Below are 19,819 nucleotides of genomic sequence, written 5' to 3'. Positions count from 1 at the left end.
CAACCTAAGTGAATTATACATAGAATAATGTGTCAGAGGCTCCGATAAGGTTCATAATGTTTAAGATATATGGTGTGAAAACGTAGAATTTTGATCAAAGTAAAGTAGATATGTACAAGAACTGACAACAGATATCTCGTACTAGTTTTCGGAATCGCCAGTTGAATACAAATTGCTGTAATAAATGGACTTGGATTTAAAACTACACGTTTACAGCGAGGGTAACATCATGGTTAGAATGACAGATGAAGTGAAAATGGCGTTACAAACTCGACCTATTAAGTTACGACTATTCTTACTTAAGTACTTGCTTAAGCTGATACAGAACGTGCATGTAACCATATTCTATCTCGAGACATACACCAGGAAAAATAAGTATGTGCCTACGGCTTCTTATTTTTATTGAAGAATTAAAAGTACCCAAGGTATCTACAACCCAACCTATTTCATGTATTAGACATGGCCTTAGGTATGCTTAGGGCTGTTTGTTGGTCGTAGGTACCTAAAACATGGAAAGCTCTTTAACAGAATGTTTTAAGGCTGCTTTCACATCGCGCCGCCTGGATTCGGTCCGGTGGCCTGAGAAACATATCGTGGAAAATGGGTTTAGTGGTAAAGCATAAGATCGTAGCGATGAATTAAGAAACTGGGATCCGCCTATGATATCATAGTATTACCATGGAGAAATGGTATTACTATCAAACAAACATATTATTTGAAGATTATTCACTCATAAGTCTGCTCCTATGAAAGCAAAATGGCGGGCTTTTGTGCTTATGAAAGAACCACTCAATGTGGAATAGTATATTATATATTTATAATTTAATATTTTGATTACAAACATAATTATGACAGAATTGATATTATAGATTGTTTATAATTATTATAATAATGAATTCGGCATTAAACATGGATGTTATTTAATCCTCTGATCGCTCTCCATAAGTATCATCCATTGCCAATCTGGGTTGTGTAAAATTGTTATTTTGCCTATGGAACGCTTTCAACGCCTCTGGGCTAGATTTCAACGACTTCTGATTGTCTGTCAGTCAATACATAAATTTGAATAATATAATTTGTCCCATAAGCGGTTGAGCATTAACTGATATCTAACGTATAGTAATGTTTTTAAATAACGACGACGCAACGTACCAAGAATTATGTATAAGGGTGCAGCTATATTTAGCAGCATTCTAGTTAGACGAGTTAGCGCCGTAAGTTTTGGTTTTAGCTAGCTAAGTACGTGATATACACGCACATGCGTAACAAGAAGAGAACGGGGGACATTCCTTCAAAGCCTGTTTCCATTAGGCGAATTTATTCGCGCGTATGGGAAAGTGCGCATGCGTATTATTATTTTCAAAAATTGTGCAACCAATCAAAACTAAGGATTGTTCATTCGCGCGATTTGGAAGTTGGAAACATGAATACGCACGCGTATAAGTTAAGCTGATGCTTTCGTTTCGCCTAGTGGAAAATAGGGTTTAGTGGACCATTGTTGTTGGGTACCGAATTTGTCTACTTGATAGAGTTCTCGGTATTATATTATAATAATATTTCTAATAATAACGATCTACAAAATAGCAATGTCGATAATGATGATAAGTATGACACATCTTCCAAAGTACAACGGTATTTTATACCAAATAATAGTAAGCACTTACGCAATGACGTCACCAGTGCCATTCCTTTTAATTTCGCTTATTTTGCCAAGTATATCGTCTTTCACGTCAGACAAACCAATTAAATTAACGAAATTTTAAACACATTTTATAGCAATTATACATACAGTGTTCAAATTATCAAAGCGGTTTCACGAACAATATTAGTTAATATTAATTGCTTTCGATAAATGTTATGACTATAATCTTTTAAGAAACGTAGCATAATTAAAAGCTCTCAATTAGATACACAATGAAATGAAATGCTACGCAACCTGTGGTGGAATTGCAAAAGTGCAAACAGCAATGCATGCAAATATGGTGCTTAGAAATACGTAAAACACGCGGACGCTTCGATTTACGCACGCGCGCCAACGCGCTGTGAGAATCAAACCATCAATCCCATTACACACAAGCAGACAGAAAATACCCTCTTGCTAATTCCAAGTATTAAAACCATTTATTTTCCTAACTTCACCGATTCTCTGTACTGAAACTATAACTTGTCTAGAATCATAGGCAATACAGTGTCACGGGTATCACATGTGACGCCTATATCATAGGCCAAGTCTAACCAACTTATTATGTATAAAGTCGAGTTTATATTTTGTTACGTCTTGGTTTTTTTCGTGTAACTGATTCAAGTTGACGTATATTTAGGTATAGCCAATCTAGTGTGATCCAACATTTTGTATTAACCGTTACGGAAGCGACGCGTTTTTTACCCTGTCGAATGTGACTAGCCGTAACTAAGGTGAATTCATAGCAACGCAAATACTCAATGCACTAAATACATTTTTTATGATTGAGTACGCGGTGTCATGCCAACTGTTGGTCAGCTTAGATATCGATATTTCATATTTTCAAGGCGTTTGCATTGTTATTCTATAGTTTTATTATGTAGTTTAGTTGGACAATAAAATATAATATTTACATAACGACAATAAAAATAAGTAATCAATCAAATAAACATGTTTACACAGTATAGATGCAGATTGCGTAAATAAGCCTATATTAAATAGAGCAGTTCAGAAAACGTAGTGATTTAACGTGTTTGAAAACGCGCGCGTACCGGTACCGCGCCGGCAGCCATATTCACGCTCGACGAAAAACGCGTACCGCGCCGGAAGCCATATCCACGCTCGACGAAAAACGCGCGTAGCATACAGCCTTTTCAAGCTATAGAGCGCAAATACACACAATGAAATTAAAATAACTATTATGCAATTCACAGTTTAATATTAATTATTATTGGGATTCATTTTCACCCAAATAATATAAAAAAAACACGTTAATAATGCTTACCTAGACTGAGCGGTTAAACGTCGAGTTTAGAGTTGTAACAATTGGGACGCCTTGGAACGTTTAGGCGTCAGATTCCGAGGAGTTGACGATAAATGCGTGGTAATCCAGCGGATCCCGTCCTCGTCGTCTCAGAATCCCCTGTAAAGACAATTGTTGGCTCATATTATTAATATGAAACACTCGGCTTGAGATTGTCAGTATTATATTTGCACAGTTGGCATGACAAGCAAATTGATATATCCCTGTATCTATTCTAAGAACATGGACAACGACGTTCGTGGTTGAGTTAAAATAATTAATGAGAGATTTAATGACAGGATTGGTTTAGCCCTCCCCTCGGCACCTCGTTAAGCGTACGTGCAGAACGCGCTGAGCACCCGCACTCTATTAACCAGTTCTGCAACGTCTCAAACCTTGACGGTACCTTATATAATGCTGCATACTTCATCTAACTTGAGAGGTATTCGTGATCACCGCAGAAACAACATTGACAATAAATAAGCATTTGCTGGACACATAGGGTATATGACTGAGATCATTCCTCTACTCATCACTTGATGAAACTCAAATGCGCTCCATTTATCATCACCCAACTTTAATATTCATTTCCTCCGCGGACATACTACGTCACACATCAGCACACCTCATTATCATGTAGCACCACAAGATTAGATATTTTAAAGCAATTTTCTTTAAAATCTAACATGCTATTGGGAATAAAAATAACTATGTACGAACAGATGATCAGATTTGGAAGCCAAAAATAAAGTGATTTAAGAGGTCATGTTAAGTGGGTTATGAATGTAAGTTTTAGGGTAAGAAGCTGAAGATTACGACGTTTAAAGATTTGTAGAAGACCGACAAACATTAATGTTGATATTGAAACCCATAAATTACGCGTTAAATTGTCATTATACCGTGTATTTTTAAACGTTATATTTCAATAATTAGGTTGATATACTTGAGGGGATGTTTATCGTTCGCGACGACACTGTGGCGATTCCATCTTACGTGAAAGAAAATTCTACAAATAATTAACTGCAATATATCATATTAATTAAAAATATTATTAAATCGCCTAGTACTAGTAAACATCGGCATACCATACCTGTACTTTAGCCATCATATCACAGCTGCTAACTATAGGCCCTATGTATGTGTATATTAGTACCAGTACAGTAAATTTAATAATAAATGTGCCGTACGCGTCTTAAAGGCGCCCTCCTCGGTAGGTATTTGCTGTAAAGTATCTTCATACCAGACATGGAAATCGTAAATTACTAAGGTAACACAAAAATCGTAATCTTTGAGAAAACTTTTTTTTTTGTTTTTTTTTAAAGTTAAGGTAACTTAAAATTATAATATAAAAAAAACCCAATGAAACGTAGCATATAACACAATTAGGCTTGGTTCATAACGCAACGACGTACAGGAAGCAATTTAACCAATCACAAGCGATGGATTATCCGCATTTTCAATTGTGATTGGTCAACTCGCTTGCGTTGTGTTTACGTTCTTGCGTTGCGTCCTAGTTGGAATCAAGCTTTAATGATTATCATAGATTATAAGTTGATTTATAATGCGTGAGCAAAGGAGAGGTCGAATAATGCGTAATCAGTTCATCTTAAATCAGCTTAGACAATAATTTGATTACATATCTGTGTGTATTTAGTAGTTGTCCAGTAATTATGCATTAATATGGGTACTGATCAATAATTCACTCAATCAAGTGTTGGTGAAGCGGAATTGGTCACCCCACGGTCATCATAATTAAACATAATTTTGATATTAACTCGCTAAGATTATCAATGCGTGCGAGGAAGACTCATCACTGGATATAATTCACACTCTATATATTTTGCTTATCTTAAATCCTGCAGTCTAAAGCCCATGATAAAAGATTTTAATACAAATAATAGGCTTAAATGTTCATCCACCATTCTACATTAAAAGTCTCAAAGTCACGACATGGCAAACTAACTACCATAAGAGGAAAACTTCTAACCCATGCCAATATATAGAAACGTCTAACCATGGCACCACCTAGACAATTGAGGAAAGATTCGAACCCATATAAGAACTAAACTATGCTAGGCCTTGTAACCAGAAAAATAAAAGCTTCGAACGCATGGCCTAAACGAACTAAACTATATGGTATACTATTTAACAATGTAAAGGATTCGAACCCATATTAACGAACTATAAACTATGGTACTAACCAACAATATAAAAGCTTCGAATCCATGCCATCCATAACCGATCGTTCTTAGCAGCCTGTCTTATACTATTATTTTGAAAATGATTGAAACACTAATATGCATGTTGTATGCATATATTATTATCTCATAATTGACTGCTCACTGTGTGGTAATATGTATCATTAGACACATTGACTAAATCATCACCAAACATATGCTGTAAACAGTATTATCATTCCAACAAAGTATTTGTATATTAATAACGTTTACATGTGATTATCGCAGATTGTTATCAATTTCCATAAGGTTGTTGTACATTTAGAAAACACGTCTTGTTTGATTATTAAATTTATACATCATATGACGCGCATCATGATGATAAAACATAAACCAGTTATTGGTGCGCGCCATACGTCGGATAATAACAGGTGCACGTAGCTGTTGATGGTAGTGTAGTTGCAGTGTTTATCCTTTGCCTGTAACCCAAATGGTACCGGTTCGTTCTTTTTGTGATTTTTTAATAGAAACATACACTTTATTAATTTGTTTCTGTAATTACTTAATTTGATATATGTATTTCCAGCTCTTCTGAGAGAGGTCATTACAACAACCTAGCTAATTAAAACATATCATTTTAGTACATTATGAATTTATTTGACTTATATGAATGACGTAATAACCTTAATTAGTTTCATAGTGGTCTATGGATTGGAGTGCAGAGAACTGGCCGTTGCTAGGCAGACCGTATCTACATTCCAAATTTCAGTCGCTCCCTCTCATTTGAGCTATTTTTCGCCTCCAATATTAATTGAATGCCCATTGTGGTGGCTGTGCTAATAATCAGAAACAAAGTAAAGACCGTTTGTACATATCGGTTGTAAAATTGTACAAATTTAAAATTAATTTAGTATCAAACGAAATGTTAAGTAACTACTTGTCTGTATTGCAAACAAGACAGGCTTAGCCAACACGACGTAACAAAAGTGTGCCGTAATTAAAAAGTTAATATTAGAGACCCACATGATATACGTTTAATTACCATTCCTATTTGAGCTAGCTTGGTTCCCACTAGGACGCAACGCAATGACGTAAGTGTAACGCGCGAAAGAGAGAGTTGACCAATGACAGCGAATAATCCATCGCTTGTGATTGGTCAAATTACTTGCGTTGCGCTGACGTCATTATGTTGCGTCCTAGTGAGAACGAAGCTTTTATGTAGTCTACTTCAGTTACTCTACTTTAACAAGTATATTCAAACATCAGAATAATCAACACTAACTTGTTCCTATGGGCGAAACACTCGATTCAGATTTTGTGAACAATTTGTTTTAAACGGTTGCCTAATGATTCCACATACCAAGCGAATAAGTATGTATAAAATGTATTTAAACATTCAATATAATGTAATACTTTTTATGAGCATAATCACGGATTTTATCGCACATTTTGATATCACATTATCGTATTGCACATTACATTAAGGTTAACGACGATCAGAGGCATTAGAAATCATTGGTTGAACTTTCTAAAATGGATACCTTAGGCGATTTGAAACAAGTCAGTTGATAGCAGCGAAAGAGACCTAATGCATACACCATTTTAATCAAATCTTAGCATTTATCATATTACTCAAATATATCTTACTTTAGTTCGTGACATTTTATATCTTTAGTAATCCATTCGTTAGAATGCGTTTTTATGAGTAGGCCTAGCGTTCGTTCTTTCTACTCTATTTAGATCATCCACAGTATCTTAAGATCCTTGTATAAGTGGATTTCAATTATTCAAGTGCTCAACTACTGTATACTTCTCTCAAAATTCGTCGTTCCCATTTGGACTTGGCAACGTGAAGGCGCCACGCGCAACGCAAGTAATCTGACCGATCACAAGAATGGATCATCAGAAGTGTCGATTGGTCAACTTGTTGCGTTGCGCGTACGCCTTTGCGTTCAAGTGGGAACCAATCAAATTTCTGTTCACATTTCCATTCTTGATTATACACATATTAACATTGTATGTAAATTACATTCGATATGAATTACCATAATCGTTAACAACTTGCGTCAACACTCTAGGTTAACGAGTTTCATTCATAGTACTGACGGAATAGGCTATTTTCAGACTATGCTTCGGAAAATCTTCTTGCTATATGAGCAATGCTCCAATCCAATTGATGCTCTCAATATAGCTCCTACTGGGTACCATTATAATTAACAACCACCAAAACAATAAATATCTAAGCACGCCACCAAACAACAATAACAAGAAAAAAAACCAATCTAAAACAATTTTAGATTGAGGGCAGGCATGTCTTATCACTGAACACAAGGATGTAAGCCTACCGTAAGTAATTTTGACCAATGAGACGAGGCGATGGATCATCCGAACTATCGCTTGTGATTGGCCAACTCACTTGCGTTGCGCATACGCCCGTGTGCTGCGTCAAAGTGTGAACCCAAGCTTAATGCAACAAACGTGCGTAATTTTTATTTTCACCTGCGTATCAAAATAATAACAATTTACTCGTATTATTAACTTTAGATCAATTTGATGTTTTTATAATCAACAATTTAATTTCAATGTAGATAATTCGCTATCTGACAAATGTTTCAATAAAATCACGTAGCAGGCCTGCAGATAATATCAAATTAAAGTGTACAATACTATAAAACTGTTTGTGTGTTTAAAATGGTTAGACAACTAGGTTTGTCCGTAATCACGTTATACCTCTAAAATGTATTGAGTTCACCAGAGTTTACGCCATTCTCTGCCTAAAATGATGTCACCAGTGAATAAAGCGCCGGGTTATCGACGATATATAGGTCGGCTATCTACTGGGCATGTTTTCATGTGTAACATTGGCCCCAGGATGCTTACATGCTAGCTATCTCTCCTTTGTAACATTTCCAGCAAGGCCAATTATACATCCTTTTACATTCATGTCGACAATTAATGTATTTGTACGTTTGACCTTTTCATAATTAGCGTTGATTTTTCACATTGAATTACGTTAATTCATATAGACAATGTTAACCAAGTCCAATTCAAGCATTATTACTGATAATTCGGCTTATAAAGTTACAAGTTACCCTGGAAACCAAGGTAGATATATAAGCCGCTACCGATGGAATAATTATTATAGTTATGACTATTAATTTAGCATGTGACGTCACTGAATGTTACGCGGTATAACAACATTTGATTTACTGAGCGAGTTCAGTAATTCATGTAAAGTAATTTTGTTTAAATGACGATAGCAGTTTTGGAAGTATTGAACAAATCGTTGAACGTGTGATCTATTCCATTGTTATCAAAGTGCAATGGAATTTTAAAAAAACCTGGGTGAAAGACAAACTTTTCTTTTGTCCTGTACCTCTATAATTTGGTTCCAACTAGGACGCACGCGCTACGCAAGTGAGTTGACCAATCATGATAAAATTAATTACGTCGCGCTTACGCCCTTGCGTTGTTGCCTCTACACACTATCAATCTAGTTTGACAAAAAAGTGTGTCCGTCCAAGTATGGTAGTGATATGACATCATCATGTCATATATGAGCACATCATATTTTTTGTCACATAAACTTTGATAGTGTAGATAGAGCTTAAGGAACTTGTACATAATAATAAGTGAAATATTAAACAATAATTTTGTTTCCATCCATAAATAAGGTAATGGTGTTTTTTTTGCGAATTTAATACTGAGAATTTTGTCACATCAAGTTTGATAATAAGTGAAATATTAAATTTTTTTTTTCATCCATAAATAACGAAATGGTTTTTTTTTCGTGAATTTAATATACTGAATAGTGATTACTCTAATATATATCCTTACATCATCAGTGCGTAAATGTTGTTATTATGTGTATTCTGTTGTTGTATTATGATGGACCAATACACATTACATGATGGCCGGCTGTAAACTTACTACAACATGTCAGTATGATATATTAACTAACGATTCAAATTAATAAGTTATTATACTATCCAATGTGAGATGAGTGTTGAGAAGGTCCTGCTCTAGGCTCTACCATTAAGATATTGATATAACACTAACACAATGTTTATCTTTAGGCAAATAATGAACTTCTCCAACTGAGAAATTGATATATCGAGTGTTCAGGAATAAATATTAGGGGCCGTGACAAGTCGATTTGATTTTACAGGGTTGTTTTCATAATGAATTATTTTTAGATAATATTCAGAGTAGGGGGCCATGATACAGTAAGCCGATTTGATCTTAAACGGTGATTTACAATGAATTATTTAAAATATAATTCAGAGTAGGGGGCCATGATAAGTCGATTTTATTTCACTGGGTGATTCACGATGCATTATGAATTGTGTGTTTTTACATAATTTCTTACAAAAATCAGATGTATATGATAAAATATTTACAAAAAAGTATAATATGAAATTGTAACAGTAAATATTTAAATACACAACCATAAAGAATAGGAAGACATTAATGTAAAGACGAGCCTGCTAAAACTCTTGAGTAAGATGACCCACGGGGTTGTAATCTATCCGTAGTGTACCCTGGCCTATATATTTACAGTGTTAATGCGGAGTACTGCCACGCAAGTCAAAATACCCGAGACGAGCAATGACTCCCCGTGGATCTACGTACTCGAATATTTAAACGATTTGAAATTTAGAAATAATGATATATACTACACATGAAATTAAGGTTTTAATATTTTTATTGACGAATACAATAAGTTTTATTGAGCAGTTATAGCATTTAAGGGACATGCGCAATAAACAAATGTACTCGTAAGTCATATCCGTTGCTATGGTAAAAATCAATTGCCATTTATGCGAGTAGATTTGAGAGAATCTTCATGTCACGTGATAATAACGTTCGATTACTTGCTTCGTGTGTCTATCGATTGGTTTAGAATAGAAGCATTTTTAGGGTTTAATCACTATACAATTATTCTGAACTCATTCGTTACGCTAGCGTTAATCAACATGTTTAATAATCTATAGAATAAAAGTTTTTTTCACAAAACATTCTAAACATCTTTTATTTGTTTTGTGTTATAGTACAACTACATCAAGCTAAGAGTACAACAAAGTTTGTTAGCAACAATTTCACATTACTAAAAAGGCTTCTGCTGGTCATAAGGCGTTAATTGGTCAGATGTTTGCTCTAACTATGACGTAATTTTACTTTATTCTAAGTCAGTTGTGACTCATTCACCGGGGGTGGGGGCGGGGAGACTCGAACCCACGATCTAGCGTTCATACCTCTAGACCACTGAGCTTGCGCTGGTGATGGATAGATTTAATTTTGTACGATTAAAACAAACTGAATACAATAATAGGAATATAGATATTATGCATCATGTGTACAAAGTTAAGTATATGTTTTTATTACAAAATAATTTAGCCTCCCTCACTAGATCATTGTGGAAACACCTAATAAGAAGCCCAATAATAAACATGTAATCATAGCAAACGACATTATATATTCAATATGACAATCTATCGATATGTAAACGATTGGCGCCTCGATCTTAAAACGACCTTTCGGATTTCCAACAGACAATCTAGTATCATCCAATCGTTGTTTTCATCAACGGCTGAATATTAAATTAATTATATTCCGACTATATAACAATAACAGGCGTACTGTAGACGGAACGGTTACATCTTCAAAACATTATATTACTAAAACTATACTGTTTTATGATATTATATTTTGTTGTTCAATCGAGATTGCTTGGATGGCGAATAAACACTAAAGTAAAATAACACACCACGTGATTAAAAAAAAGTGTTACATAAGAATTTTCTGTATATAAACTGATTCCCGCTATCGCAACGCAACTAATCTGACCAATGACGATGAATCGTCAAAACAGTCGCATGTAATTGGTCAATTCACTTGCGTTGCGCGTACGGATTTGCGTTGCGTCCAAGTCATCCAAACTTTAGCATTGTTATTTATTACTACAAAAGACTACAACCAAAACATCGAGGCATTCTCAACTTATTCCCTCTTTAAAAATCAAAATAGTGTACCCTCCATTTTAGTGATTTGAGACTAAGATGCGTAATAAGATGTGTAATGTGAACATTTTCGGAAAAACATTAATGTGTTAATGTCTAGTAATTCTAACAACAAACCAAGTCAAATTTCTCGCAATCATTTTGCATTTTTTACTGCAAGATGGACAAATTGTTTTATTCGATTGATAGTCATTATTATTATTACTATTTATCATCGGTAATATGCTATGGTCAAACACTAAGTTTAGAAAACATGCGCAGTTAAGGATGTGATGACCAGAATGGGTCATGGGAGACAATTTGACCTGGTTTGACCTCGTATTTATTCCGTGCATCAATTCGTTGGCATTTTCATAATAACGTCATTTTTCATAGTCAGATTCCCTAATGTACGCTATGTAATTTTTTATGGGCGAGAACTGCTTCTTTTTTTAAATTAATACTATATTCAATAATGAATTTGCCTCTCTCATAATTCTCCTAACATCTCCACATTATTATTATTATTGTATATTATTCTTGTATATATTCATGGTAATATAATCATGTCTGCAGTAATATATTTTGCGGGTAATTCATTTTGCAAATTAATTGCAATGTTTAATTGCTGTAAAATGAAAATATTTTTTGCTTGTTTTCTCTGCATTTATTTACCAATAATTCAAACTAACCAATAGTATTGATGTTTATTGTTATTACAATTTATACCATCAATTAGTAAAATTGATTTTATGATTAAAGGGTAGTTCCGAATGAAATTATTATCAGATATTGCCTGGCAAGAGGTGTGATATAACATTTGAGATTCTTCGAAGGAAATTATATTTTCTCGAATCTCGGTAGTCATGTGATGCCATTTCGACGAATCACGATCTCGTATTTACATAGGATATGTAATATAACTTAATACTGTTTTAATTTATAATATCGTAAATTGTTTTAGTAGAATGCTGTAGCCAATCACATGTCGAATTGTCAGGTCGAATAGTTTATATTTGTTTAGTTTCTCTAATAATATTTATACAATAAACAGCGTTAATTTTACATATCCGTTTCAAACGCCTCTAGCATTACCTGTGCATAATGTATCAACCTGTCAGTTACATAGATGCATACAGTTTTTTAATGTAATTTCCGGAAGTATCATTGGAAAACTGCTGACGAGTATAATAAAGGTAGATAGAAAACTTTTTTCTCGGGGTGTACCTCAGTCAAAAATAAAAAATAGCAAATCACAAAATCGGCCAACAACGAAAAATGGTAAAATGTTTTATATGGTTATGATACCCATTGAATAAAAAACGACGCGTTGAATAACGTTTTGTTCCCAATTGGACGGGACACTGACGCAAGGACGAGGAGACGCAACGCAAGGGCGTGACGCGCCGAAAGTAATTTGACCATAATGATGCAATGGATCATCCGAACTGTCGTTTGAGATTGGTCAACGTAAGTTGACCTTATATTATAAGCTCATTGGGAGTACGCGTAAACGAGTTGCGCGTCGTGACAACGATGACACGCGTTTTTGATGTTCACACACAGAGTACATAGTAACTATACGCAGTGCGCAGGCGCATAAGTACTGGGGCGAACACACGAGCGTTGATCGAGTGACATCAAGTCAGTTAATCGCCATCGTGGGGATATACGTTCATGACTATCATGGGGACACACATTAACATGTCCCCATGTACAGAAACAGCTGTTATCACAGCCACCAGACATAAAAGCACTATTCGAATATCTATAACACAATAACGATTTTATTATAAAAATTAAAGATTATTGTGCCTTTCGTATTAAAATCTAAACAGTTGTGTTCATAGAAGAGTTAAAGATGTATTGTTTCCCAAAAACATGAAAAATGAAGATTAATTACATCAGACTTTGAATAGGTTATTTTGTAGTTTTAATCAAGTTAATCAATTGCGTAGAAAATGAACAAAAACTAAAATGACAAAATAAAATGGTTAAATTCAACCAAAAATCTATTGGCTGGCAGCCAATTTGACTATTTTTTGCTTTAAATTACATTTTTTCAGGTAAATAATTTTTTTTTTCGATCCAAGTTTTGGTCAAAGTGGATAACTATTATATGATCTTAAAATGGCATAATCAACAAAAACATGTAAAAAAAATATTTAAGTAACCATTTAATAAATAAAATTTGTGCATGGCAGTCTTTGTACAAAAACCGTTAAATGCTATTTACATGCGTTTGTGTTTGTACAAACCCGTTAAATGCTATTTACATGCGTTTGTGTTTGTACAAACTCGTTACGTTAAATGCTATGTACATGCGTTTGTGTCAGTGAATACTTTTAAATTATTATTTTTTTAAAGCTCAGCTCAATGGATTGTTATTTTGCTTCAGTGACTATCACAATATCTTTGGTGATGATGTGTTTATTTCATAATTGTTAAATATTGCGTCGATTTTACAGCCTACGCATCATCGGTCACGTGTTATTATTATGCGTTTCTTGGTGGTTGAAATCAGGACATGACAGCGTCCTCATTATACTCCAATACGCTTTCAAAATGTCAGATTGTCAGAGACGTTTGAGTTCAATAGTTAATTATGAAGCAGATTAGGCGTGCTTCAGAAACTGGAACTTTCAGCTTATGTGTAAACGCAACCCACAAACTGTGTCGATTTATAAGTTAATGCGTAAGACCCTAGCTAGCTCATCACCCTGCCAAATAAACAATCTATTGGGTACATTTTGTGAATTTGGGTACTACAATTCCAAATAACATAAATAATACTACGTACATGTGAAGTGAGGAGGATCGATCGGTTGATGTCTTTATGAATAATTATTACTCTCACGCAAGAAGAGTCTTTATTAATAAAAATGATAGTAATACTAATTTAGGTCCATTGTACTGTAAGTACGGGGCGCCGTCCGACACACTAACTATTCTATCTTATACAAACCATGGTCTGATAAAGACAAACCATGGTTTGTAAGGGTAAACCATGGTTTGTAAAGGTGAACCATGGTTTGTAAAGGTGAACCATGGTTTGTAAAGACAACCGATGGTTTGCTAAAGACAACCGATGGTTCGCTAAAGACAACCGATGGTTTGTTAAAGACAACCGATGGTTTGCTAAAGACAACCGATGGTTCGCTAAAGACAACCGATGGTTTGCTACAGACAACCGATGGTTTGCTAAAGACAACCGATTGTTTGCTAAAGACAACCGATGGTTTGCTAAAGACAACCGATGGTTCGCTAAAGACAACTGGTGGTTCGCTAAAGACAACTGGTAGTTTGCTAAAGACAACTGGTGGTTTGCTAAAGACAACCGATGGTTTGCTAAAGACAACCGATAGTTTGTTAAAGACAACCGATGGTTTGCTGAATACAACCGATGGTTTGTTAAAGACAACCGATGGTTTGCTAAAGACAACCGATGGTTTGATAAAGACAACTGGTGGTTCGCTAAAGACAACTGGTGGTTTGCTAAAGACAACCGATTGTTTGTTAAAGACAACCGATGGTTTGCTAAAGACAACTGATGGTTCGCTAAAGACAACTGGTGGTTTGCTAAAGACAACTGATGGTTTGTTAAAGACAACCGATGGTTTGCTAAAGACAACCGATGGTTTGCTAAATACAACCGATGGTTTGTTAAAGACAACCGATGGTTTGTTAAAGACAACCGATGGTTTGCTAAAGACAACCGATGGTTTGATAAAGACAACTGGTGGTTTGCTAAGACAACCGATGGTTTGTTAAAGACAACCGATGGTTCGCTAAAGACAACCGATGGTTCGCTAAAGACAACCGATGGTTTGCTAAAGACAACCGATGGTTCGCTAAAGACAACCGATGGTTTGCTAAAGACAACCGATGGTTTGTTAAAGACAACCGATGGTTCGCTAAAGACAACCGATGGTTTGCTAAAGACAACCGATGGTTTGTTAAAGACAACCGATGGTTTGCTAAAGACAACCGATGGTTTGCTAAAGACAACCGATGGTTTGTTAAAGACAACCGATGGTTTGCTAAAGACAACCGATGGTTTGTTAAAGACAGACCAATCACAAGCGACATTTCGGATGACCCATCGCGTAATGTTGCATTCGATTCCGCTTCGTACTGTTGCGTTCTAGTGGGAACCAAGCAAAATCAGTAACGCCTAAGTCATCGTACTTCAACATAATTAAACATCACAGTGGTGTTTTATTCAGCCTAATAATCTATCATCACCTCCCTTCGTTATCGCCAATTTCACTAATCAAGTAAATAATTAAGTTATAATAATGATTTTATTAAAGTTAACCTTTAGAGCATTGACAAAGCTAAAATATTGTTGGATACTATTAACAAAAAATTTAGTTAGTGCTAACCGTTCGATAGTCAAACAATAGGCACAAAATGACTTGATATCAATCGTTTATTAGATCATTGTAATAAGCTGCGAACAAGCAACAGTGCCCAACACGTTTGTATTATGAAGCTACTTTTCTACGCTATCAACCTTTATGTAACAAAATGTGATGTGCCCATATATGGATATGGTGATGTCATATCACTACCATATTTGACCATATCACTATACATTATTTGGGCACATCACACTTTTTGAACTAGTTTGATAGTGTAGACATAGCTTTAGATAGCTCCATGGTATTATAACAGGAAAATAACATGGATTGTGGGATGTGAATTAGTGTTGTGTGACGTCATGTCATTTTATCGCAGTTTAGTTAATATAAATTTCAATTTTGCCGAGAAAGTGTAACGCGTAAACCGTTTGCCTTTTGCAATGTCAACGCATCAATCAATGTCATGGATGCCATCGAAGTAAACATCAAATATAATCCATTTTGATCTGCATTAGTATTTTAACTTCATATTTCGGTAAAAAGGGTTTATGTATGTTTTACTAGCTTCGGGGGATCTACAGCAAAGTCACGCGCACGTAAATCAATCACGTGACTGGTTTGGAGATTGATTGATTATCATTCGCATGCAAGTTCACTTTTAGTATCTGGGATGGCACATACGTGATGATGACCACGTGATAGTATACTGTCAGACATACCAAAATGTGCCTTAATATTTTAAACGCGAATACATTCGCACCTATGACGCTTTACGTTCAGCAGATAGATTGTTATACTTTCTTTTCCTTCCCTACGATTTAAACGAGAGTTTGTAAAACAACATTAGGCCTAAATTATATATAGTACGGATTATCATTACACGTGTATAACACAAATATAGTCCTTAATGTATAATTCTGTGAGCTGTTTTACAGCGCTTTATAAATGCTGTTTTTATTTTTACTGTATTAACGCGTAAAACTCGTTTGAACGCGTTCAAACGAGTAACGCGTTACGGATATTCATGCATACAATTTCTCCTTAATAACAAAAAAAGCTGTAATTAAGGTCACGTGTTAAGGTCCAATGAACGCTCAATAGCATCAACAAGTGTTAATGAAATTTAATAGTTTTTTCAAGATAGATTTGAAATGATAATACTAAAACAAACATCATTTTGTTAATAATAACGACGTTACAATGACGGCGATATTGAATCTGCAGCGTTCCATTCTACCCCATTGTACGTCTATAGTGTACTATTTGAATAGGAACCTATACAACAGTATATAAACACTACACAGACTAAGTAATTAATTCACGTTTTAATATATTACTACTCAATAAACACATCAATAATGTTCTGCCCCGGGAGTTTATATCTGAATGCAGTTCTACAGTATACAGCTCAAGCTATAGAAATCATTGCGTTGTTGTAATCAACGCGTGGTAACATGTACTCATTATGGACACAAACTTTATACAAGGTTTTGCCTTCTTCCGGCTGTTACCATTGGTCAAAACTTTTAGCCAATCAGAGGAGTTCTCTGGTAAGGATAGTCGACGGAAAGATGACTAATATAATTTTGGATCATATTTTTATTATTAATAATTAATTTTTTCAAAGAATGATTATATATTAGCAAATTTTATATAATTCTACTAAATTGCAAAGGATTATATATACAGTAGTAAATCGATACAACTTCTTTCCGCTATAAAAAAAATATTAAAGAAATCGCTCGAGGAATAAATATATTACGTGCCAGGAAATTATTAGCGTCAGTTGAAACATGGCAATACTCTATTATAAGTAAGAATTGAATCTACCATGTTAAAACGACGTAAGATACAGAAGCAAACGAGGAATCGTTAAAAATGAATAAAGAATCAAATTCAACTAGCAATTTGTGTTTGCTACAGAGCACTGTTATGTAGATTTAGTACATATGAGATGTGAATCCATTATCGGCATGGTATTAGCCACACCGGCCTGAATAGCAGACTCGATCATGTAATGTACGCACCAACATTATATTAATAAATTATATCTTTTTCATCAGCAGGCACGCGAAAACAAAACTACTGGTAAAGATTGCAAAATATACCCCCAGAATTGCATTTTATCGATGATCGATTCTAATTGGAGGTAAAAACTGCGAATCTGGTTTGCGTGAGGGCTTGAGTTATACTTATTCACCACCTTAAGTCATTTATTCAAATCTCGTTACGGTTCGCACTGCTTTGCAATAACGAACATACTTTATTAAGTAAACTCTCAAAGGCGTAAGTATATATTCAAGTCATATACATTCAAGTCTATGCTTAGAGCCTTTAGCCCAAGTGCAGCGGCAACATATTTAAGAACACATTCTCGTCGTGTTTCTCAACTCTGCCATGGTTTACCACATTCTAAGCATAGCTTTAAGCCCTTAACCTAAGCACATAACCAGATTTCAGAACACACTCTGCCATGGTTTTGCACAAGTCGTTAGCCTAAGCACACAGAATATTCAAGAACACACTCTCGTCGAGTCTCAACTCTGCCATGGTTTTGCACAAGGCGTTAGCCTAAGCACCCAGATTTAAAAACACACTCTCATCATGTCTCAACCTGCCACGGATTTTCACAAGCCGTCAGCCTATTAGGCGCACAAAATATTTAACACCACACCCTAGTCGTATATTCAAACATAGGTTATCAATTCTGCCTCAAAACATTATTAATATAAACCGCGTGAAAGGCACATGAAATAATAAAGGTCTGTTTACATGGTTAAATTTGCTTGGTTGCAATGAAATTGATTGCATTTTACATTTATTAGGGTTATTCAAACATAGTGTAGAGAATGCTCTGATCAATTTCAATAAAACGCTTCTTTTGAATTGAGTATCCATTAATGAAACTGACATTCTAAAGGCCGTTAGGACACGAATGGCTTAATATAGTAAAAATAATGTAATTACTGTATGGTATACCGAGTATCTATTCCCTCATATAAAATCTTTCCATTGTACGATGATGTATAGAAAGTGAGAGTTCTTAAAATAAAAACAGTTGAAAAAAATGACAGTGTCGGAGTATTTTTGGAAGCCATTTTTTTTCTGGAGGCTTTTGTATGTTCCAACGACAAAATCGTTTCATAAATATTAAAATAATGGAAACATTTTTCAAATAGTATATAATGGTATTTCTTCTCTATTGACTAAACCAGCATTTGCTATAAATGTAAAACACATGACACCGCACCACGTGACCAATATCATATCTGCAAACTTGTCGCGCGCAAAGCCGCGTATAATGTAATATCAGTTTTAACTTCCGTTCACATGCATTTGGGTCCTTATATTGCACCCCTGGTTGACATAAACAAACAAATGTGAATTCGAAATTCGACAACCGTGCACATTTGATTACATCAATGAGTAACGTAGAGATTACGAGCGTTTAGTCACTTCTCTATTATAGTATAAATATGGCTGATGGGGTTATGTGTGAGGTTGATGGTACGATAGAGAGGTAGATACAGTTTTGAGAACTGGTACTTACCGAACGTGGCGAGTAGCAGCACGGGTGAAGGCCGCGGAGGCGCACCTACAGCCACAACTAGCAAGCGGACATAAACCCCTACAAGAACAAAATGGTAAAATAATATGATCATATTCGTTATATATAATGCGTTACTTCGATGACTTAAGTGTGTGTGTCTGAACACACCTTAATTTTACATTAAATACACAGACATACTAGTGAATTTGTCTGTTGTATGAATTCAGCCTTATTTTCCTCAACGTGTTAAGGCAGAATAAAGCATGAATATAATAAGATTACCTTAACATTTTCTTATATCAAAGTAATCTCTCTTACTATAAAAAAAATAATAGACCAACGCCATCGATGGATTTCAAATTCTCTATAAGGTATTAATTATGCCATAACTACATACTAATCCATCGCTTGTGATTGGTCAATTACTTGCGTCGCGTTCACGTCTCGCGTATCCAACACAACGATGTGGGCGCAACGTAAGTGATTTGACCAATCACAGATGATAGTTTGCGGATTCATCTCGTCGTGATTGGTCAATAATTACTTGCGTTGCGTGAACGTTGAACCAAGCTTTTACGCGTCGGAGAAAAAATGATGCGTCCGTCCACGCACGCACGCATGCATGGGTTTCCTTTGAATTAAATAATTCAATAACACGAACGACACAAAAAGCATGAAATGCTTTCACTAGGAAGAACTATAGCATTGTAGCGAATAATAAATATTTAAATTACATAGATACGTG

At 35.0% G+C, this 19,819-nt stretch overlaps 1 protein-coding gene across 2 annotated transcripts in view; it reads right to left on the bottom strand.

The window, feature by feature from the left end:
* The window catches only part of LOC144851706 (muscarinic acetylcholine receptor M3-like), a 47,346-nt gene that overhangs the window by 6,526 nt on the left and 21,001 nt on the right, over positions 1-19,819 (bottom strand). The window contains exons 2-3 of one of the 2 annotated variants that reach the window (XM_078709295.1): positions 19,075-19,152; positions 2,967-3,104 (exon numbers count right to left, since the gene is read on the bottom strand). The gene's annotated coding sequence lies outside the window, so the exon portion shown is untranslated. Of the gene's footprint in view, positions 1-2,966; positions 3,805-19,074; positions 19,153-19,819 lie in introns of those variants that run through there. The other variant, XM_078709296.1, reaches the window with a different exon arrangement.

The sequence above is a fragment of the Antedon bifida genome, chromosome 9 (genome assembly GCF_963402885.1).
Source record: "Antedon bifida chromosome 9, ecAntBifi1.1, whole genome shotgun sequence".
NCBI classification, from domain to species: domain Eukaryota; kingdom Metazoa; phylum Echinodermata; class Crinoidea; order Comatulida; family Antedonidae; genus Antedon; species Antedon bifida.
Note: the sequence above shows the minus strand (reverse complement) of the source record. Positions and strands in the feature narration are given on the sequence as shown.